The 25,012-nt window shown below is 41.6% G+C and overlaps 1 pseudogene; it reads left to right on the top strand.

Moving 5' to 3' along the window:
• The window catches only part of Znf805l-ps1 (zinc finger protein 805 like, pseudogene 1), a 32,449-nt pseudogene extending 14,603 nt beyond the window's left edge, over window positions 1–17,846 (top strand).
• The last annotated feature ends 7,166 nt before the right edge of the window (window positions 17,847–25,012 follow it).

Below are 25,012 nucleotides of genomic sequence, written 5' to 3'. Positions count from 1 at the left end.
CTGAGTTTCTGATGAGATCTGCCACCAATGGGGCCATTTATAATCTATGCTTTCAGTAGAACTGTATTTACAGTTTTTCTGTCCATAATGTCCAAAAGTTTAATGTGTGTTAGGCATGATAATTTTGGATTTCTTTTTCAATGTCTTTCAATAGTGTCCTGATAAGTCTGGTACTACTTAACCCAGGCTAGCTTTGAACTTGAAACAGTCATCCTTTCTTGGTGTCCTGAGTAATCAGAATCCAGCTGTGAAAGTTTATCTTGGCTTGTATGGATTTCCTTTGTATCTATAGATTTCTCTCCTTTGCCAAACTCAGTAGTTTTGAAGTTTGTTTTTTGTTTTGTTTTGTTTTGTTTTTCTTTAATCTCTATTCTTTCTGTTCTCTTCCAGGAATTCCAGAAACACGAATGATAAATACTTCGTTATTTTCTCACACATTCTTGGGCTCTTGTTTTTCTTCTTCTCAGTCTTCAAATTGATGTAAAATACTATGTCTTTCTTTTGTCTTGTCTAATTCACTGTTGCATTTTGGATTCTCTTTCATTATATTTTTCAGTATTTATTTATTTATTTATTTATTTATTTATTTATTTATTTATATATGAGTAAAGTGTCACTGACACACCAGAAGAGGGCATCAGATCCCATTGTATATGGTTGCGAGCCACCATATGGTTGCTGGGAAATGAACCTCTGGAATAGCAGCTAGTGCCTTTAACCTCTGAGCCATCTCTCCAGCCTGTTTTAGTGTCTTACTTTGCATTTGGTTGGTTTTTGTTTTTGTTTGTTTTTGAGACAGCCTCGCATAGCCTGTGCTGCCCTCGAACATACGTATATTCAAGGATGACCTTGAACTCTTTATCCCCCACCACACACATTTGATTGTTTTCACACCTTTCATTCCTATGTTAAGATTGTAGTGCCAAAGAAGGACTCTTGAAAAAAAAAAAAGATGTATATTCAAAGTCATGATGGGTTTCTGGTGTTTTGTTTTCCTCGGTACTTGAATGTTACCGGGAAGAATAGAAGTCCGTAGTGAACTGACCTTACTAGAGATGATCACATTGTTCATAGCTATATTCTTTAAGGAAGGGTTGTACATAAAATTCCTCAGCTCCCTGAATGTTGTATCTTCCAAGGAAAGTGGTATCTTCTTTTTTTTAAAGATTTATTTATTCATTTATTATATATATTATATATAAGTATATATTGTATATATAATATATAATTATAAATATTATATATAAGTACACTGTAACTGTAACCAGAAGAGGGCATCGGATCTCTTTACAGATGATTGTGAGCCACTATGTGGTTGCTGGGAATTGAACTCAGGACCTCTGGAAGAGCAGACAGTGCTCTTAACCACTGAGCCATCTCTCCAGCTCAAATGGTATCTTCTAAGGTCTCTCCTGCTCTGTTTTTGGACACACACACTCCATTTGTCTCTCTTCCCTGTCTTTCATATGGTCACTGTTTAGGACATTTACCACTCTCCCTTCTCCATATCTCTACCTGTGCCCAAGTCTCCAGCTTCATCTCCAGTCTGTTTGCATTCTGCTTGCCCCTCAAGTTCAACCTGTTCCCTGTCCTCCTAGTCTCTAACAGATACACTCTTTGCTACTGGTCTGTGTATTGTCATTCCTTGTACACTCACAAATTCCTTTCCTTCCACAGACACTTCATGATGGTTTCCATCACTACCACTGACATAAGCAGATCTCACAAAGGCTCCTTTTGACCTCCCAAGACCTATATTTTGCCAACAACCTCTCAGACTGGAAGGCCTTTTTCTGACCTTTGCCAAGCCCTATCTTTCTTCTCTAGGCAATATGTCTTTCACCCACAGGGCAGTTATACTTCCTAGGATTTTTCAGGCCATAGGTTTTGTAACTTCTTGTTTCTCGAGAGTGAGTTTGTTCCATCTCCAAGTGTTTACTTTCAGTGATATGTCAATGTCAAGCTTCTCTGCAGTCGGTGTTTCTCTTGCCCACACATTGCTTTTCCCTTGGCCTTGGCTTGTTTGTATTCACACATCCTGTGGCCAGGATGTTGAATGCCCGGGAACTGGAGTTACAGTAAGACTGAGTAAGCCAGTGGTATTACTATGTTTGGAATGTTTTCACAGATCACCTTTTTAAAAGCATAACATAATCTTTATTTTGTGACAATGCTAATTCCCCAACATAACAAAGCAATTAAGGAATTTGCCCAAAGTTGTGTATTTCTGACACTTGGGCTGAGAACCTGGAGACGGTACAGGTTGCCGTCACAGTTTATGCCATTAAGCACTCTATTGGCTCTCAGAGGGCAGGCCTTTGTTCTCCAGATCACTGTCACCTTACTACAATGGAGGAAACTGCCCATTTACCTGAAACCTTCAGTTTCCTTTTCAGAATTCATTCTGGTCATACCTCGAGCAAGTGAGAGAAACACCCTCCGTGGATCTGTGCTAGGTAAATGGCCACACACACTCACCAGGGCACTATTACAATTTCTAGATCCATAAACCTATGCATATAGTAGGGACCACACATGGCATGATGACCCTGAATTATTGGGACTTTCATGGCCAGGTGTGCCAAGCTTTAGAAATCATAATAAGTGACTATATTTGAGTACTAAGGAAAACTCCAGGTTCAGTAATTTGCTGGGCAATTATTACATGCTGGTGGGGATTTAGTTTTAATCATGCACACTTTTTGCTTTGATCTGAAGTTCTCGAAGAATCTATTACATATCTCCTGGTGTCTCAGTACGTAAGATCACTTGTTGCACAAGATAGGGTCTTGTGTTCAGATTCCCAGCATCCACGTGAAAAGGTAGGTGCTGCCCCATAACCCCAGGGCTGTTGAGCAGAAACAGAAGAACAACTGGGGCCCCATTCCAAGTACAGTGAGAGATCCTGACTTGGGGATAAAGAATGATTGATAAAGAGAATGATAGAGCAGGCCACTCAATGTCCTTTCTGCTCATGTAAGCTCATGTATCTGCACGTGAGTGCATGTGTCACATATGCCTGTTGCACACCTCACAATTTAATAATCTTGGCTAAAGTGACTTTGGTTTTTGGTGAAGGTCTCATGTAGGCCTGGCTGAACCCTGAACTCCTGATCCTCCTGCCACCACTTCTCAAGTGCATACATATGCAAAGGCTATTAGCTGATTGTTTTGTATTTGAGAAAGGGTCTCAACTATGAAACTGTCTACCCTGGAACTTGCCATGTAGGATTGACTGGTCTCAGATTCACAGAGGTGGCATTAACATGTGCCACCATGCCAGGCCCTAGAGCAAAAGTAAAAAAAAAAATTGTGTATGTTTGTATGTATGCGTGTGTGTGTGTGTGTGTGTGTGTGTGTGTGTGTGTGTGTGTGTGTGTGTGTGTATGTATTTGCTTGTGTTTGTTTGTTTGTAGGTGTACCACAGCATGCAGGTGCTTGAGACGGCCAAGAGGAAGTTGGTTCCTCTGGGACAGGGTTAAAGATGGTTTTGAGCCACCTGATGTAGGTACAGGATATGGAATCCAGGTCCTTCCCAGAGAGGAGCCAATGTTTTTAACCACAAAGCCATCTCTCCAATGCTCAGCTAAATTGTCAATGGGACTGCTTATGTTGCTTCCTTTGGAGCAGTATCAAGAGATGGACCTGACAAACTCTCTTAGCTACTGAATCAGTTTAAGGCATTCCCTCTCCTCAGTTTGGAGATTGTTCAGCAGACTTAGTTGTTTGTTTGAGACAGGCTCTACCCATGTAACTTTGGCTGGACGGGAATTCACAGGGTAAATTAGACTAATCTACACATTTTCTACAATTCTGCCCTTAACCTTTGGAGCTCTAGGGTATCCTGCGCCCTCTTCTGGCTACTGAGGGCACTGCATTTGTGTGCACAGATCCATACACAAGCTCTCACAGTATATGCACAAAAATAAAACAACAACAACAACAAAAAAAAACTTAAAAAAATTCAGCTTGTCTTTGTTATCTTAAATTGATACATGGCAGGGGCTTGTCTTAAATAAGAGTAAAATCATGGCAAGCTCAAGTTAATGCAAACGTTATTCATGTTGACCTATTTGTTGAGCCCAGTCTTGTGAAAACACACACACACACACACACACACACACACACACACACACACACACCCCAAGGGAAAGAATATGTTGATACTTTTGTGTGTATTTTCACTCAACATAAATATTACTTGCCAATTTTCAAGCAGAATACTGTGTATGTATTCTGTATAAGTTACAATCTGACATTGAACTGGTAGAGAGTTTAGATCCTGTCTCTTTACTAGATTTTTATAGGCCATGTGTTCCCAGAGACAAATACTCCCTGATTCACAATTCGTGCAGGCTAGTTTTGTTTTGAGTCAACTTGACACGAGCTAAAGTCATCTGAAAGGAGGGAACCTCAGTGCAGAAAATGTCTCCAGAAGACCTAAGACCAGGCTATAAGGCATTTTTAAACTTAGGATTTGATGGGGAAGGCCCAGCCTACTATGAGTGGTCCTATCCCTGGACGGGTGGCCCTTGGTTCTATAGGAAAGCAGGCTGAACAGACCATGAAGAACTAGCCAGTGAGCAGCACCCTTCCTTGGCCTCTGCGCCAGTGCCTGCCTCCAGGTTCCTGCCTTATTTGAGTTCCTGTCCTGACCTCCTTGGATGATGAACAGTGATATGGACGTGAAAGCCAAAGAAATCCTTTCCTCCCCAAGTTGCTTTTGGTCATGGTGTTTCATCACAGAAGAAACCCTCATGGCAGCTCCATGTTCTATTTTATTTGGAATACTTTGAAACTTTGTGTTGATACTTTTTTTTATTGCTGTTTTACTTTTAAGACACTGGTTCAACTTAAGTGACTTAAGTGAATGAATAATGCCAGTAAAACATGTTAAATCTGCAAGCTAGATTTTTTTAAATTTATTTTATTTTATTTTATTTTTAACTTGAGTATTTCTTATTTACATTTCGAGTGTTATTCCCTTTCCCGGTTTACGGGCCAACATCCCCCTAACCCCTCCCCTTCCCCTTCTATATGGGTGTCCCCTCCCCATCCTCCCCCCATTGCCACCCTCCCCCCAACAATCACGTTCACTGGGGGTTCAGTCTTAGCAGGACCCAGGGCTTCCCCTTCCACTGGTGCTCTTACTAGGATATTCATTGCTACCTATGAGGTTAGAGTCCAGGGTCAGTCCATGTATAGTCTTTAGGTAGTGGCTTAGTCCCTGGAAGCTCTGGTTGTGCAAGCTAGATTTTATTGTCAAGCTCTGACCCAACTTTTGTTCTTGATACTATGTCACGAATCACATAAAATTCTCTCAACACTTGGCCTTGACTTAGTCATCTAACTTCTAAAGTAAATGATGGGTGCTGGGAGGATGGCTCAGTGGTCATGAGCACTTGCTGCTGTTCAGAAGACATGGGTTCCATTCCCAGGAACATGACAGCTCACAACCATCTAGAGCTTCAGCTCCAGGGTATCCAATGCCCTCTCTGGCCTTTGAAGGTACCAGACACACACATGGTGTAGATGGATGAAGGCAAAACAGTTAGACAAGTAAGTAAGTCCTTTAAAAAAATAAGTGATATTGCCATAGACAACATCCACGCTATTAGGGAATTCTTGGAAACGTTAATGATGTAATCCACTGATCCTTAGGAAATTCAGTCTCGATGATGATTTGCATGACATCCGTTTTAATGCTTTTGTGCGTAACTTTTTCAATGTTCTGTACAATTGTACTTGATTAGACATGCACTTTGCATGCTGCTCACGTTATCTCTACAGTTTACAAGTCCCTCTTTTCTATCTACCATCAACAGGGCACTGTCAGTAATCATATGCCAGATATGATGACAACCAACAAAGAAAAACAATTGAACTTTGTCTGCTTTATATAAATCCATTTACAAATATATTTTAGATTTATCTTGTGTTTATGAGTGCTTTGCTTGCACGATGTCTGTGCCACGTGCATGCCTAGTGCCTATGGAAGTGGCGAGCCTCCGTGTGGCTGCTGGGTATCAAATTGTGGTCTTTTGTAAGACCAAGTGCTCTTCACCATTGAGCTAACTCACCAGCCCTGATAAGTCCTTTTTATTTCGTCGTGCCTTTTAATGGCAACAAAGTCATTTCTTCAAATTATTTTGCCCAATAATGCTCAACTACCATTCATAGTGATCCACCTGCCTGCTGAGATTAAAGTCATGCACCAGCATGCCTGGCTTTCAAGATTGATGTTTATGATTATTTTAAATTCTGTGTATCTGTATATAGGCTTGGACACATGTCAGTGCAATGCCTTCAGATGCCAGAAGAGGACATCAGGATGCCCTGGATGTGAGGTTTCCAAGTGGTTGAGAGCAGCCTACTGTTGCTTCGTGGTGGGAACTGAACCTGGGTCTTCAGCAAGAGCAGCAAGTACTCTTAGCTACTAAGCTCTCTCCATGCCTCAGAACTGGAATAAGAAACACGCCATTATGCTTGCTGTCAACTGAGATACCCAAATCTGGGACTCATGAACTACAGGACCATTTCACTGTGATACACAAAGGCCCTCCAAGTGAAGTCCATTAACTAAAACCTCCATTGCCAGGACTGGTAGATGTGAAGCATCTCTCTCTGGACCTCAGAAGCAGGAAGTTAAAAGAATAAGTCATGTGCTGGAGATTCCTAACATTTGCCATTAACCCACCTAGCCAGAGAAATCAGAGTGAATTCCATATAATATGAGGGTGGTGGGCCAAAGTACTGTTTTGGTTTTTTTTTTTTTTTTTTTTTCCTGACTTTTTCCCCCCGGCTTGCCCTTAGACATTGGCCAGAAGGGGTCACTAGCTGATAGATACATGACAGAATACTGGGAAGAAACTACATTACCCACAATCCAGTGCCACAATACCACTGGATTACGGTGTGGGAGGTGTAGGGTGGGGGATAACGTAGTGACCTCTGGGCTGGTGTGGGCTCTGTTTGAACTGGTTTAGGGGTGTGCAGCCAGGTCCAGGTCCGTTTCCTACCCGAGGGGTGTGCAGCCAGGTCCAGGTCCGTTTCCTACCCGAGGGGTGTGCAGCCAGGTCCAGGTCCGTTTCCTACCCGCGAAGCACAGCAAGGAAGAAAGACCTGTGACATCTGGCAGCTTTTATCCTCTATATCAGATATAGATATCTATATATCAGATATAGAGGTGTGTCCTTGATGCCTAGCCTTCGTTGCTTCATCCTCCTACATAAAAGTACCCAGTGGCCAGTCACCAGACCGACAGGTCCCATTTCTTAGCTTAGGGGTGGCGAAATGTGGAAGGCACATTTCAAGGCAACAGTTCTTGGATGTAACTGAGTTAGGAGAGTTCCAGAAGGCTCAAGTGCTGGTGCCTGATCAGAACTGAGAATAGGGAATCCGGCTCCAGTTGAAAATGGCAGACCAAGGAACCAAGTTTCCGTCTTGAGGGTGATAGGAGACTTGGAAATGGTTTTCACAGCAGTTCTCTAGCTTCAGAGTGCAAGTGTGTGTGTGTGTGTTCCTCCTGGACCTAGAGTTACAGATGGCTGTGAGCTTCCTGATGTGGACGCTGAACTCAGGCCCTTTACACAAACAGTAACACTCTCTTAACCAGTGAGCCATCTCTCCAGCTCTGACAGTCCTTAAAAATTATTATGTGTACATGTAAGTTTGCTTCTACACATGTGTACCAAGAGATGTACACGGCACAGAATGCTTACAGAAGGCAAGAGGACAAATTTCAGGATGGGGCCTCTCCATCTTTATGCAGATTATAGGGGCTGAACTCAGATCATCAGACTTGCAAAGTCAGAGCTTTACCCACTGAGCCATATCTACCCTCTAGGAACCGATCATCTTATGTTCCTAATATTGATGGCCTCTGGGAGAAGGCAGAACTGAGATGTGGTTGGGAAGGGAATATGTAATGTAGAAAAATCCAAGAGAATGGGGTGTTAGGAGAGTATTTGAGACCTTTCATGACAGATTATGTTTAAATGTGTTCAATTATTTTCACCCCATGTGTTTGAGTGTCAAACCCAGGTCACCAGGCTTACAAGGTAAGCAAGATCTTTCCTCACTGAGCCATCTTGCTCACCTATGACCCTATGTGTGGATGATATCTTTTTGCACATTACCTGCTTCTTCTGTGTTCTGCACACTGGAGCAGTACATGGGCGACGAGTAGGCATCGGTGGTTTTATGGCTTGGGGAGGAGAGCAATTAAAGGGCCAAACTGAAGGCTGGTATCCATGGAAGATGCTTGTGATGTACTTAACTGTTCCCATCATGCAAGGGCTGCATGACCTTCGGGATGTGTCCGCCAGATTCTCCTGGGAGGAGTGGGAGCTTCTTGACGATCATCAAGAGCTCCTGTAATTCTGTGTGATGCTGGAGAACTTCATGCTTGTTGTCACACTCGGTAAGTGTCTGTCTTCTTGCTACTTGGCAGACTCCAAATTCAATAGCTTAATACACTAAGAAGTTATCGTCTCTCCATTTAATGCCTCAAGATCGTGGGCACTCAGGGTCTGATGGTGTTTCAGTCAAACTGTCAGGCAGGCCTCCAGTATCCTCTGAAGACCTGTCTTTGGAAGAATCTGCTCACAAGGATGTGGGCTGTTGATCAGCGAGCATGATTTCTCAAAATGTGGAAGGTGACTTCTGTTTTAGCAGGTGACTGAGAGACTGATGTCAAAGGTTATATTCCATTTTCTTTGTATTTGAGTCAGTAAGTGCAGACTGCTTGCAGAGGCTTCCATGAGTTGTCAGTATAGTAGCAGGTAGGGAAGAGCAGGGACCAGCTTTCAGGCCTTCATCTCCCAGACTTCTCACCAACTCAGGCTCAGTGTGTTGTCTCTTTTTGGTGACACAGGGTTTCTCCACATCTCTATGTAGCCCATACAGCCCAAGTTCATGTCTTATCCAATCTTGTCCCTTCTGTGGGTGGCATTCTATAGGCTAATGATCTGGTCCCTGGACCTCTTAGTGGGAAAATAATAAATAAATAAATAACCGTTGGGGCTGGAGAGAAAAAAAGCACAGCAGTAAAGACCACTTGATTCCCCTCCAGTAACTGCAGTTCCAGGAGATCTGACACTCTCTTCTGACCTTGCCAAGTACCTTCATACGTATGGTATACATAGATATACTCAGGCACAGACATACAAATAAATAAGTTTTCTTCTTTTTGAGGCAGACTTTCTCTGTGTATCCTTGGGTGTCCTGGAACTCACTCTACAGACCAAGTTGACCTTGAACTCAGAGATCACCCTGCCTCTGCCTCCTGAGTGCTGGGTTTAAAGGTATGTACCATCATGCCCAGCCTTTTTTCTTAAATAATTTAAAAAAATAAATTTATTGTTCTTGTCATTTGTATAATTAATTTGTATAAATAATTAATAATTGTATAATTATTCTCTTTTTTGAGTGTTCTTTAGCTGTTGCTATAGACTCTGTTTATATTCTGGACAAACATCTCTGTGGCACTTGTTGACAGAATGCTAACACTCCTTCCTGGTTCAGGGAATATTAAAGAATAGGAGGTTCATGAGCTTGTAAGAGTCATTAAGGAGTGGAGGAATGTAGGGACCTAGCTAGATCTGGCCAATGCCTTATTGGATTGAAATCACCATGTTTGTTACAGATCAGCCATCATCAACACAGCAGTGGCTACCATTCTTGATATAAACCACAGTAGATTCTGTGTGAAATCACTTTTGTCCTGAACAATTTTAGAATGCCTCCTTACTGGCCCCACCACAGAGCATTCCTGATTTTGCTGTCAAACTTGACTATGTTTCTGTAAATTGTATTTTGAGCATCCTTGGATCTGGCTGCCTCTTTTTGAAATTTTATTGTACACTCACCGTGTGTGTGTATGTGTGTGTGTGTGTGTGTGTGTGTGTGTGTGTGCGCGCATGCATGTATGTACCATGATACATAAATGGGATAAGTGGGAGTTAGAGAGTTAGTTCCTTTCTTTTACCATGTGGGTCTTGGGGCTTGAACTTAGGCTGTCAAGCTTGGTGGCAAGCGACTACTGAGCCATCTTCCTGGCCATATCTCAAAAGCCTCAAAAGCCTGTGACCAACTCTCATAAATTAGGAATGCATTTTTCCAGGACTTTATACCCAGAATTGGACATGTAATGTTGTAAATGTATCTTTTATTCTCCTGATGTAGTGGTTGCCTCAGACGCTTATTGTCTCTGTCTACTAACCAGACCTAGTCCTGGAAACATCTAGCCTCTGTACAATCTAATATAGGCCTAGAATGTTTTCAGCCTCTGAGATTACTGCTGAATAAACTTACTCTTTTAGTTCTTTCTGAACTCTGGCTGGCTGGTTCAACTCAGTTCTTGCTCAAACTCTTCTCCAAGCTGACTGATTCAGTCTAGCTTCTCTCAGTTTCTTACTGAATTGCTCTGCTCAGACTGACTGTAGAAATGTGTTCTGATCCTTCTCATTATTTGACTTGTTCTGCTCTCACCTGTGTCTACCTTGTTCTCTTTTTCTCTCTGCAACCTGTCTCCATACAACTGTCCCAGTAAAATTGCTTCTTTTTTCTCTATATACTTCTCTCTTACATAGCTTCCATTTTTTCTCTCTTGAAGGTTGGGAGTATCCTAGTCTGTCAGATCTTTCTCTGATTCATCTTTTGTCTGCCACTCAATTAATTAGACATCATATTCAAACATGGTTGCTTCTTTCTACAAACTAACTTAAGCTTTGTTGTTTGGGGTTAAAGGTGTGTACTAAGGGCTCATCTGTATTCCAGTCAGGAGATTAAAAGCACATGCTGAGGGTGAGCCACACAACTAGAAACAGGTTTGTTTTTTTCAGTAAATAGCACAATATCAGGTTTCACAGTATCATCAATATCCTGCAACATAATGATGTGGTTACTGTTTATGGTGGTCCTGTGGCCGTTTTACAAAAATCTCTCTTGGGGGCTCTTTTTTATTTTTATTTTTTGTTAATAATTCCATTCATTTACATCTTAAATGATATCCCCATTCCTGGTTACCCCTCCACAAACCCCTTTCCACATCTGCTCTCTCCCTCTCCCATTTGCCTCTATGAAGGTGCTCCCTCACCTCACCTCACCCACTCCCACCCCACCTCTCCAGCATCCCCCTACACTGGGGCATCAAACCTCCACCTTATATGGGAAATGTCTGCTTCTAGTGTCAACTTTCTGGTGTATTTTTAGATGGGACAGATGAGTGAGGGCCTTGCCACACTCCTTACATATATAGGGTACTTCTCTATTGTGGATATTTCCGTGTTTAAAAAGAGCAGACTTCTTGAACACATGGGGGAAGATCTTCAACTGCAACGACACACTTACTAAGCAACAGAGAGTTCACACAGGAGAGTCCTTTTAAGTGCGCAGATGTGACAAAGCCTTCAGTCTTAGAGACACACTTATTCAGCATCGAAGACTTCACACCGGAGCAAGGCCTTTACGTGTGTAACGAATGTAAAAACAAAACAAAACAAAACAAAACAAAATAAAACAAAACAAAACAAAAACACCCTACATTAGTAGCGCCCACATTAAGCACAAGAAAGTCCATACTGGTTGAAGACCTGTTGAGTGTAGTCAGTGTGGGAAGAAGTGTATGGCTACAAAAACACACTTATGACTCACCAGAAAGTCCACATTGGAGAAAGGCCTTATGGATGAGGTAGTGGGGGAAATTCTTCAGAAATAGCTCCAACCTTATTGACCATCAGAGAAAAAAGATCTCCTGTGTGTAACGGCTTTGGAGATCATTAAGCTGTATCTCCTAAAGTTACTCTTAGCACAAAAAAAAAAAAAAATTATCCTAGAGAAATGGGGGAAGCCTGCTGTTTCCTTTCTTAAGCTAATACATACCAGAGCAAAGCTCAGTGTTTATGGAGCAGCCAGCATCCTGCAGGTTAACCCTGTCCTTTTTTTTTCCCTTTTGGTTTCTTCAGGAAAGGGTCTCACAACTCTCACTGTTGTCTTGGAACTCACTGGTCTCAACCTCACAGAGATCCACCTCCCTCTGCCTCCCTGCGGGGATGAAAGGCATGTGCCACCACAGACCTTATAACAACTGTCCTTACCACCTATTCTGGAGAGAGTCCCAGTTAGTATCACATATAGGATGTTTTTCATGAGCCATGTTTGTCCTCTAAACTGTTCAGGGCTCTTGACAGAGGCATGTCACTGCCAAAGCGTATAGAAGCCATTCTACTCTCACCACCATCCGTTACCACCTGTCCATTCCTGCTCTATGAAGGCAGACTTGTGCTTGCTCTCCCCTCCAGGGGACCATGAATGATGTGAGCCCATTGAGGGTTCCCTTCACAATTAGGGTCTGAGCAAACAGCTAGCTTTGATCTGAAAGGAACCCAGTTAAGGTCTACTGCAGATATCCAGACACTTCCTCGTGGAAATAGTTGACTCGTGATAGTAATCTTGCCAGATTCCAACTTTGAAACTCCTTTACTGTTGTTTTTCACGGTGGCAAAGGGACAGCGTCTATCATTTTTTATGTCTGCTTACAGTGTGGGGTAGCTTGGGAATGAGGTCGGTTTCTGCCAACACAGAGGGAGGAACACTCTATAAGCACAACCTTGACTCTGATCTTTCTGGCCATATAGACAAGTGTCCATGACCTACAAAGTGGGGTGGGTACCAGGAGTGGTGCAGGGAAACTGAAATGATGGGACTGGGTGACTTTGGTTAGACAAAAGATTTGTTCATTGGAAAGGATCTTCTACAAATGGATGTGTACTTAAAGCCACATGGAATGAATGTGCAGAGAGTCTCTGAGCCTGTGTCTTTGGCAACCGAGAGTATCATCAGAATAAATTATCTGAAGCAATGGTTCTCAACCTGTGGGTCATGACCTTTTTGGGGAGTCAAAGAGCCCTTTTGCAGGGGTCTCCTAAGACCCCCAGAAAACAGATATTTACATCATAATTCATAACAGCAAAGTCACAGTTATTAAGTAGCAACAAAATAATTTCATGGTTGGGGAATCATCACATGAAGAAGTGTATTAAGGTGCCTCCGCATTAGAAAGGTGGACAGCCCTTACTCTAAAGGTTTCTGGATTTCTTTTCCATCCTGGATGTTAGTCTTGTAGCCATTACTGTCTACTTTGGGATTCCAGGACTAGCTGCAGAGGATGGGTTTCTAGAACTCAAGAGAGCCCTCCTCACAACCAAAGTGGGCATGAATGTTTTTGTCAACGAGTCAGGCATTACTCTCCTAAATCATGAAGAATGCGTTATGGTACAGCCAAACTACTTGACATCTCTGAGTCTCTAAGAACAATGGGCCTAGGGATTGTACTGGGAAATTGGCTAAAAAGGAAGGAGAAACTATCATCTTAATTACTACATGGAATCGTTGACCTCATAACTACTGTTAGAGTTCAGGTTTCAGTCGGTACCATCTTGGTACATCTATTTGGGGGAAAAGGGTGTCGTCGAGATAGGGTTTCTTTATGTAGCCCTGGCTGTCCTAGAACTTACTTTGTAGACCAATCTGGTCTCCAACTCAGAGAAGTGCCTTGCCTCTGCCTCCCAAGTGCTTGGATTATTAAAGGTGTGTACCACCACTGCCCGATCTATATATTTTTTAGAAATACACAAATATCCAAGCTGTTGAGATTTTTTTCCCTGGTGACATGGCTCAGCTATTAAGAGGACTGGCTGCTCTTTCAGAGGTCCTGAGTTCAGTTTCTAGCAACCATGCAGTGGCTCACACCATCTGTAATGGGATCCGATTTCCCCTTCTGAGGTGCAAAAAGACAGAATGCTTCTACATGACCTAAATGATTACATGAACTTTTTAAAATCAGTGTTAACTATATATTGACCAGCACGCTGAAGCCCAGTGATAAATAGAGACCACCATCTTGCAGTAGCACCTATATTCTTTCTTTTTTTTTTCTTTTCTTTTTTTTTTTTTAGGCATTTTGGTTTCTTTTATTTATTTTAATTTCTCCATCTTTATTAACTTGGGTATTTTATTTACATTTCAATTGTCATTCCCTTTCCCGGTTTCTGGGCCTACATCCCCCTAGCTCCTCCCCCTCCCCTTCTATATGGGCTTCCCCTCCCCATCTTCCCCCATTACCACCCTCCCCACAACAATCACATTCACTGGGGGTTCAGTCTTGGCAGGACCAAAGTCTTCCCCTTCCACTGGTGCTCTTACTAGGCTATTCATTGCTATCTATGAGGTTGGAGCCCAGGCTCAGTTCATGTGTAGTCTTTAGGTAGTGGCTTAGTCCCTGGAAGCTCTGGTTGGTTGGCATTGTTGTTCATATGGGGTCTCAAGCCCCTTCAAGCTCTTTCAGTCCTTTCTCTGATTCCTTCAACGGGGGTCCCATTCTCAGTTCAGTGGTTTGCTGCTGGCATTTGCCTACTTTGTATTTGCTGTATTCTGGCTGTGTCTCTCAGGAGAGATCTACATCCGGTTCCTGTCAGCCTTCACTTCTTTGCTTCATCCATCCTATCTAGTTTGGTGGCTGTATATGTATGGGCCACATGTGGGGCAGGCTTTGAATGGGTGTTCATTCTGCCTCTGTTCTACACTTTGCCTCCCTATTCCTTCCCAAGGGTATTCTTGTTCCCCTTTTAAAGAAGGAGTGAAGTATTCGAATTTTGGTCATCCTTCTTGAGTTTCATGTGCTCTGTGCATCTAGGGTAATTCGAGCATTTGGGCTAATATTCACTTATCAATGAGTGCATACCATGTGTGTTTTTCTGTGATTGGGTTACCTCACTCAGGATGGTATTTTCTAGTTTCATTCATTTGCCTATGAATTTCGTAAAGTCATTTTTTTTTTTTGGTTCTTTTTTTTTCGGAGCTGGGGACCGAACCCAGGGCCTTGCGCTTCTACCACTGAGCTAAATCCCCAACCCCCTAAAGTCATTGTTTTTGATAGCTGAGTAGTATTCCATTGTGTAGATGTACCACATTTTCTGTATCCATTCCTCTGTTGAAGGGCATCTGGGTTCTTTCCAGGTTCTGGCTATTATAAATAAGGCTGCTATGAACATAGTGGAGCATGTGTCTTTGATATATGTTGGAGCATCTTTTGGGTATATGCCCAAGAGAGGTATAGCTGGGTCCTCAGGTAGTTCAATGTCCAATTTTCTGAGGAACTTCCAGACTGATTTCCAGAATGGTTGTACCAGTATGCAATCCCACCAACAATGGAGGAGTGTTCCTCTTTCTCCACTTCCTCATCAGCATCTGCTGTCACCTGAGTTTTTGATCTTAGCCATTCTCACTGGTTTGAGGTGGAATCTCAGGGTTGTTTTGATTTGCATTTCCCTTATGACTAAAGATGTTGAACATTTCTTTAGGTGTTTCTCAGCCATTCGGCATTCCTCAGCTGTGAATTCTTTGTTTAGCTCTGAACCCCATTTTTAATAGGGATATTTGTCTCCCTGCAGTCTAACATCTTGAGTTCTTTGTATATTTTGGATATAAGCCCTCTATCTGTTGTAGGATTGATAAAGATCTTTTCCCAATCTGTTGATTGACATTTTGTCCTAACAACAGTGTCCTTTGCCTTACAGAAGCTTTGCAGTTTTATGAGATCCCATTTGTAGATTCTTGATCTTCGAGCATAAGCCATTGGTGTTTTGTTCAGAAAATTTTCTCCAGTGCCCAGGTGTTCGGATTCTTGCCCACTTTTTCTTCTATTAGTTTGAGTGTACCTGGCTTGATGTGGAGGTCCTTGATCCACTTGGACTTAAGCTTTGTACAAGGTGATAAGAATGGATTGATCTGCATTCTTCTACATGCTAACCTCCAGTTGAACCAGCACCATTTGCTGAAAATGCTATCTTTTTTCCATTGGATGGTTTTGGCTCCTTTGTCAGAAATCCAGTGACCATAGGTATGTGGGTTCATTTCTGGGTCTTCGATTCTATTCCACTGGTCTATCTGTCTGTCTCTGTACCAATACCATGCAGATTTTAATCACTATTGCTCTGTAATACTGCTTGAGTTCAGGGATAGTGATTCCCCTGAAAGTTCTTTAATTGTTGAGGATAGTTTTAGCTATCATGTTTTTTTTTTTTTTTGTGATTCCAGATGAATTTGCAAATTGTTCTGTCTAACTCTATGAAAAATTGGGTTGGAATTTTGATGGGGATTGCATTGAATCTGTAGATCGCTTTTGGTAAAATGGCCATTTTTACTATATTAATCCTGCCAATCCATGAGCATGGGAGATCTTTCCATCTTCTGAGATCTTCTTCAAAGACTTGAAGTTCTTATCATACAGATTTTTTACTTGCTTGGTTAAAGTCACACTGAGGTACTTTATATCATTTGGGACTATTATGAAGGGTGTCATTTCCCTAATTTTTTTCTTGGTTTGTTTTTCTTTTGTATAGAGGAAGGCTACTGATTTATTTGAGTTATTTTATACCCAGCCACTTTACTGAAGGTATTTATCAGGTTTAGTAGTTCTCTGGTGGAACTTTTGGGACAATCATATCGTCTGCAAATAGTGATAATTTGACTTCTTCCTTTCCAATCTGTATCCCTTTGATCTCCTTTTGTTGTCTGATTGCTCTGACTCGAACTTCGAGAACTATATTGAATAAGTAGGGAGAGAGTGGGCAGCCTTGTCTAGTCCTTGATTTTAATGGGATTGCTTCAAGTTTCTCTCCATTTAGTTTAATATTAGTTATTGGTTTGCTGTACATGGCTTTTACTATGTTTAGGTATGGGCCTTGAATTCCTGTTCTTTCCAGGACTTTTATCATGAAGGGGTGTTGAATTTTGTCAAATGCTTCTTCAGCATCTGATGAAATGATCATGTGGTTTTTATCTTTCAGTTTGTTTATATAGTGGATTACATTGATGGTTTTCCATATATTAAACCATCCCTGCATCCCTGGGATGAAGCCTACTTGGTCATGATTGATGATTGTTTTGATGTGCTCTTGGATTCAGTTTGCAAGAATTTTATTGAGTATTTTTGCATCAATATTCAAAAGGAAATTGGTCTGAAGTTCTCTTTCTTTGTTGGGTCTTTGTGTGGTTTAGGTATAAGAGTAATTGTGGCTTCATAGAAGGAATTCGGTAGTACTCCATCTGTTTCAATTTTGTGGAATAGTTTGGATAGTATTGGTATGAGGTCTTCTGTGAAGGTCTGATAGAATTCTGCACTGAACCCATCTGGACCTGAGCCCTTTTTGATTGGGAGACTTTTAATGACTGCTTCTATTTCTTTAGGAGTTATGGGGTTGTTTAAATGGTTTGTTTCTGATTTAACTTGGGTACCTGGTATCTGTCTAGGAAATTGTGCATTTCCTGCAGATTTTCAAGTTTTGTTGAATATAGGCTTTTGTAGTCGGATCTGATGATTTTTTCCTCTGGCTCTGTTGTTATGTCTCCCTTTTCATTTCTGATTTTGTTAATTTGGACACACTCTCTGTGTCCTCTGGTTAGTCTGGCTAAGGGTTTATCTATCTTGTTGATTTTTTCAAAGAACCAGCTCCTGGTTTTGTTGATTCTTTCTATGGTCCTTTTTGTTTCTACTTGGTTGATTTCAGCTCTGAGTTTGATCATTTCCGGCCTTCTACTCATCCTGGGTGTATTTGCTTCTTTTTGTTCTAGAGCTTTTAGGTGTGCTGTCAAGCTGGTGACATATGCTCTTTCCTGTTTCTTCCTGCAGGCACTCAGAGCTATGAGTTTTCCTCTTAGCACAGCTTTCATTGTGTCCCATAAGTTTGGGTATGTTCTACCTTCATTTTCATTAAATTCTAAGAAGTCTTTAATTTCTTTCTTTATTTCTTCCTTGACCAGATTATCATTGAGTAGAGCATTATTCAACTTCCATATATATATATATATATATATATATATATATATATATATATATATATATATATATATATATATATATATGGGCATTCTTTCCTTTTTGTTATTGAAGACCAGCTTTAGGCCATGGTGGTCTGATAGGATGAATGGGATTATTTCTATCTTTCTGTATCTGTTGAGGCCTGTTTTGTGACCGATTATATGGTCAATTTTGGAGAAAGTACCATGAGGAGCTGAGAAGAAGGAATATCCTTTTGCTTTAGGATAGAATGTTCTATAAATATCCGTTAAGTCCATTTGGCTCATGACTTCTCTTAGTCTGTCTACATCTCTGTTTAATTTCTGTTTCCATGATCTGTCCATTGATGAGAGTGGGGTGTTGAAATCTCCTACTTTTATTGTGTGAGGTGCAATGTGTGCTTTGAGCTTTAGTAAGGTTTCTTTTATGTATGTATATAGGTGCCCTTCTATTTGGAGCATAGATATTTAGGATTGAGAGTTCATCTTGGTGGATTTTTCCTTTGATGAATATGAAGTGTCCTTCCTTATCTTTTTTGATGACTTTTGGTTTAAAATCAATTTTATTTCATATTTGAATGGCTACTCCACCTTGCTTCTTCAGACCATTTGCTTGGAAAGTTGTTTTCTAGCCTTTTACTCTGAGATAGTGTCTGTCTTTGTCTCTCAGGTGTGTTTCCTGTAGGCTGCAAAATGTTGGGTCCTCATTGTGTATCCAGTTTGTTAATCTGTGTCTTTTTTTGGGGGGAATTGAGTCCATTAATTTTGGGAGATATTAAAGAATAGTGATTGTTGCTTCCTGTTATATTTGTGTTTCGATGTGAGATTATGTTTGTGCTTGTCTTCTCTTTGTTTTCTTGCAAAAAGATTAGTTTCTTGATTTGTCTAGGGTGTAGCTTGCCTCCTTGTGTTGGGCTTTACCATTTATTATCCTTTGTAGGGCTGGATTTGTAGAAAGATATTGTGTAAATTTTGTTTTATCATGGAATATCTTGTTTTCTCCATGTATGTTAATTGAGAGTTTTGCTGGATACAGTAACCTGAGATGGCATTTGTGTTCTCTTAGGGTCTGTATGACATCTGTCCAGGATCTTCTGGCTTTCATAGTCTCTGGTGAGAAGTCTGGTGTAATTCTGATAGGTCTGCCTTTATATGTTACTTGACCTTTTCCCCTTACTGCTTTTAATATTCTTTCTTTGTTTTGTGCATTTGGTGTTTTGACTATTATGTGACTGGAGGAGTTTCTTTTCTGGTCCAATCTATGTGCAGTTCTGTAGGCTTCTTGTATGTTTATGGGCATCTCTTTCTTTAGGTTTGGGAAGTTTTCTTCTATGATTTTGTTGAAGACATTTACTGGTCCTTTGACCTGGGAGTCTTCACTCTCTTCTATACCCATTATCCTTAAGTTTGATCTTCTCATTGAGTCCTGGATTTCCTGTATGTTTTGGGCCAGTATGTTTTTCTGTTTTACATTATCTTTGACAGTTGTGTCGATGATTTATATGGAATCTTCTGCTCCTAAGATTCTCTCTTCTATCCCTTGCATTCTGTTGGTGATGCTTGTATCTGTGGCTCTGTTTCTCTTTCTTTGGATTTCTATATCCAGGGTTGTCTCCCTTTGTACTTTTTTTATTGCTTCTATTTCCATTTTTAATTCCTACACCTGTTTCTTTGTGTTTTCCTGTAATTCTTTCAGGGATTTTTGCATTTCCTCTTTATAGGCTTCTGCTTGTTTATGTGTGTTTTCCTGCATTTCTCTAAGGGAGTTCTTTATGTCTTTCTTGAAGTCCCCCATCATGATCAAATGTGATTTTAAATCTAGATCTTGCTTTTCTGGTGTGTTTGGATATTCAGTGTTTGCTTTGGTGGGAGAATTGGGCTCTGATGATACCATGTAGTCTTGGTTTCTGTTGCTTGGGTTCCTGTGCTTTCCTCTTGCCATCAGGTTGTCTCTGGTGTTACCTTGTTCTGCTATTTCTGACAGTGGTTAGACCGTCCTATAGGCCTGTGTGTCAGGAGTGCTGTAGACCTGTTTTCCTGTTCTCTTTCAGCCAGTTATGTGAACAGAGTGTTCTGCTTTCAGGTGTGTAGTTGTTCCTGTCTACTGGTCTTCTGGTGTTCCTGTGGGTGTGTGTACTGAGTCCACCAGGAAGGTCACTTGGAGCAGAAAAGTTGGTCTTGCCTCTGGTCTCGGGCCTGGAGTCACTTCTCAGATCCGTGTTTCAGCTCTCCTTGAGGGCAGCAACCTGAAGGGCCTGTGCCGCCTTCCCTCGGGACCCTGTGCACAGGGGGCCCAGATGGTGCTAGGTGTTTTCCTCTAGCGTCAGAAATGTGGGCAGAGAGTAGTCTCCCCTAGCTTCCCAGGCGTGTCTGCCCCTCTGAAGTTCTAGCTTTACCTGCTACAGGATTTGGGTGCAGGGAGCTGTTTGTCTGGGTCCCTTCCGATCTGGTCTGGACCACAGTGATGAGTGCCCCTATCTTCCTGTTCCCAGAGGCCCTATAAGTTTTCCTATTAGACCGGGGATGTGGACAGGGGTGGGCAGTACTAGGGGTCTCTCCTGCCCTGCAGTTTCAGGAGTGCCCACCTGTCTGGGCGGTGAGCTCTCTCTCCCATGGGGTTTGGGAGCAGAGAGCTGTGGGTATTTCATTGTTTCTTTCTCTAAACATCACAAGTCTGCCTATAGCTAGGTTTTATCTATGCATATCTCATTCTTTTTATAGTATGATCTAGCTGCTGTTTGGGGAGAGGTATGTCGGTTAAGCACATCATATGGGAGGTAAAACCAGAAGGTCACGACTACTACCTCACATCACTAAAATTCTATACAGGAGGTCCGCCCTTCAGAGCCTGGGAAAGCATGAACCAGCACAAGTCTTTGTAGATACTAGACTGTCTCTCTTCCATCTCCCTGTTAATGAGCATAATGATACCCTTGATATTAGAAATGAATTTGACTATAATTTCATGGTTAGAAAACTCTTCAGAGGAAGAACTTTAATCAGGCGTCAGACATTCAGATATTGAAAAAGAGATAGTGCTGAGAACTGGATCTCAGTGCTCAGGAGACTGGAAATAGCATGATGTTGAGATACTTTGTTACAGGTCAAAGTGATGAAAACAAAACTTTGTTACTTGTTTTTAGGAATATAAGAAATTCTGAAGAAGGAAATTGAAAATAAGTAAGAATGAAGTTCAAAACAGTTAAAACAGTAATAGGAAACTAGTTTTAAAGAGAGAGAGAGAGAGAGAGAGAGAGAGAGAGAGAGAGAGAGAGAGAGAGAGAGAACTGGATGTGGTAGTACATAGCTTTAATCCCAGATCTTAAGAGGCAGAGGCAGAGACAAACAGATCTCAGTGAGTTCAAGGCCAGCCTGGTCTACATAGGGAGTTTCAGACCAGTTAGAACTAAATAGGGAGACCCTTTCTCAAAACAAAATGAAGCAAAATGAACACAAAATTTGAAGAGACAAGTTCTACAAGAAAACATGTGTGGAGTTAAAGAGGTGACTCAGCAGTTAAGACCACTTAATGTCCTTGTGGAGGACCAGGGGTTTGATTCCCAGCACACATATGGTGGCTTACAGTCAAATGTAATCCCCAGACTAGGGGATCTGAGGCCCTGTCTGGCCTCCATAGTACCTACACATATAGTACCTAGAAACTCATGCAGGCTATGGTGGTTTAAATACAGCCCTCATAGACTCGTGTGTTTGAATGCTTGGCTTATAGGGAGTGGCACTATTAGGAGGTGTGGCTTTGGAGGAAGTGTGCCACTGTGAATGTAGGCATTAAGGTTATATAAGCTCAAGCCATGCTCCACGTGGCACATAGGTTTCTCCTTGGTACCTGCAGATCAAGATGTAGAACTCTCAGCTCCTTCTCCACCACCATGTCTGCCTGCAGGCCACCAGGCTTCCTGCCATGATAATGATAATATCTGAGACTGAAAGCCAGTCCTAATTAAATGGTTTCATTTATAAGGATCTCCTTGGTCATGGTGTCTCTTCACCACAATAAACTCTACCTATGACAAATAAACATAAAGTTTAAAAAAATTTTTAAAAAGAAGAAAGAAAACATGTGGAAGATAGGGCTAGAGAGATGGCTTCATGATTAAGATCACTTGATGCTCTTGCAGAGGACCTGGGTTCTATGTCTAGCGCCACAAAGGAGATCCAGCCATTTATAACTCCAGTCCCTTTTCTGGTCTCTGAGAGTGCCAATGATGTATACATACAAAATTAAAATAAATATATCTGAATAAAATAGGTTAAAGATTAATATGTGAGGGAAATGTAAACTAAAACCACAATTATATGCTACTGCTGATGAACCAGTCTGCCTCCATCTAGATTCATTTCTGTTTATGGTCACAAATCTATTTCTTGCAGCTGGAGAGGTGGCTAAGAGGTTGAGAGCACTGGCTACTCAGAGGTCAATTGCCAGCAACCACATGGTGGCTCACAACTATCTTTAATGGGGTCTGATGCCCTCTTCTGGTGTGTAGGCATATATGCAGGCAGAGCACTGTGTACATAATAAATAAATTAACTTAAAAATCTATTTCTGAAATAGTAGACTACGCACCACCTATAACTTTAATTACAAATGGCTCTGTACTGCCTGTTTCAGGAAACAGCAACTGTGCCTTTGTTTCAAAGGGTTGTCATGATGATCTGTTACTATGACCACCTTGTAACCATGTCTGTTTCACAAGAGGTTGTTAGGATCAATTTGTTATGCTTATGGTTTGCTTCTGTAGCCCTGCCTATTTGCCTATCAAATTCCCTACTCCTGAGCTATAAAAATTTTATCTCCCCCATTCCAATGCTGACCTCTTAAACCATGCCTTAAGGGGAAGCAGCCCATGTACCTGAATAAAAAGCTTGATTTAATTACTCCCTTTAATTCATTTGGCCATGATGATTTGGATTGGTAGTCTTTTTCCTCTCATCTGTGAGATTATCACTACCTAGCTATTAGAGAGACTCATTGTGTACAAATTGTCAGGACTCAAGGAACTGGTATCTGATATTACTCTAGGAAGAAATCTGAAACACACAGTGTGATGGTTTGCATATGCTTGGCCCAGGGAGTGGCACTATTAGAAGGTGTGTTCTTGTTGGAAGAAGTGCGTCACTGTGGGGGTGGGCTTGGAGACCCTCTTCCTAGCTGCCTGAGGATGTTCCTCCTGCACCATGCCTGCCTGGATGCTCCCATGCTCCAGTCTTGATGATAATGGACTGAACCTCTGAACCTATAAGCCAGCCCCATTAAATGTTGTCCTTACTAGAGTAGCTTTGGTCATGGTGTCTGTTTACAGCAGTAAAACCCTAAGACTCCCTGGCATGCAGTTCTTCCTCTTAGCAAAAGCTAATTCTAGGATCTGTACCTTAAGTACCCATGCTCCCTCATTCAAGGAGGATGCCAGTGTCTTAGTCAGGATTTATATTCCTGTACAAAGCATCATGATCAAGAAGCAAGTTGAGGATAGAAGGGTTTATTCAGCGTACACTTCCACACTGGTGTTCATCACCAAAGAAAGTCAGGACAGGACCTCACAGGGCAGGAACTTGGAGGCAGGAGCTGATGCAGAGGCCACAGAGGGGTGCTGCTTTTTGGATTGCTTCCCCTGGCTTGCTCAGCTTACTTCCTTATAGAACCCAGGACCACCAGCCCAGGACTGAAGCAGAGGTGAAAGGATGTTCTGCTAAAACAAGCACATGAAAGGACAGGTAATGAAGGATTCTTTGCTAATGACAGGCACGTATTGGTCTACCTTACATTGCATAGTTGAGCTTCACTTTCTGAATACCATAGAGAGAAATGCACACACACAAAATGTTGGGAGCAACTAAAGATGGCACTGACATCTAGTGGTCGTTTGTGGTATACAACCATTAAGCCATGTCTTTAGCTTTCTTCTGGCATTTTACAAGGCCAAAGATGATAAGCATGTTAATAAGATATCTCTCACTCCACCAATCCCCAGAGGACAAGTTTACAGCCACTGTCTGTTTTGTACTTAAGGCGAGTGCCTTTGTTCCCTGGGGTCTCCCGAATCAACAGTGAGGTGTTCCTGCAATAAAGGCTGTTAAAGAAGAATCCAACGGTGTCGCGTCTTCCTTGCTGGTCGAGGTGGGCGCTTCAACAAAAAACCCTACTGGTGGTGCAGTGCAGCTTCTTGACACTTCCTCAGACTTGGGCTGATTGTTAGAGCGATGTCAGTTGAAACAGAATCACGTGCTGAGGCAACACATGTGCTGAGGCAAGACCCATGGAGGGCACATGATATTTGAAGAGAGTATGAAAAGGACTCTACATGACAGTGAGAGGAGGCTGGGCTATGCTTAGAGCTCGCTGTGCAATGCTTGCTGTTCTCCCTTCGCTGCTCTTTGCTTTGCTGAGAGAGACACGGCTGAGAACTCCTCCATTCCTGATCCCTCCTGCGGACTCATGTGAGGCTGAGGCCTGGCTGTTCCTGTTAGGTCATGCCAACCTCTGCTGCTAACCTGACTACTGAACTGGACTGCTGGTGTATCTGTGAGTAGATCAAGCTGCTAAATTACATGATCATTTCTTTCTTCTGTATTATTAGGTATTTATGAAATTTGGGTGAGTTAGACATAATTGACCCCTTTCTAATTTTTATTTGTTCATCTATCATACTTTCTCTTTTTGGAAACTATTCTTTTATATGTGCAAGAATATTCTATCTGTGCACGTGCTTCTGTGAACTCAGGAGTGCATGTGTTACTCTGAGGCTTTAGTTACATATCGTGTAGAGTTACCATGTGGGTGCTGGGAACTGAACTCAGGTCTTTAGGAAAAGTAATGTGTCAGCTTGTTTGGTGGTGTCTGTGGATCAAACCTGTGGCTAGGTGTATGCCAGAGAAGCACACTACCAACTGAGAAAGTTATTCCGTACTTTTGACATCATCATATGTGTATTCTCTCTCTCTCTCTCTCTCTCTCTATATATATATATATATATATACATATATATACATATATACACATATATACACATATATATATATGTATACACACACACTGAAGTAAAAAAGTAAAATAGTGTATTACTCAAGTTAAATAGCAAATCAGTTTTTACAAGTTCTTTGAAACTACATTGAAGAAGGTAGATAATGTAAT

This window comes from Rattus norvegicus, chromosome 1 (genome assembly GCF_036323735.1).
Source record: "Rattus norvegicus strain BN/NHsdMcwi chromosome 1, GRCr8, whole genome shotgun sequence".
NCBI classification, from domain to species: Eukaryota; Metazoa; Chordata; class Mammalia; order Rodentia; family Muridae; genus Rattus; species Rattus norvegicus.
The sequence above is the reverse complement of the archived record's forward strand: the minus strand, read 5'-3'. Positions and strand labels throughout refer to the sequence as shown.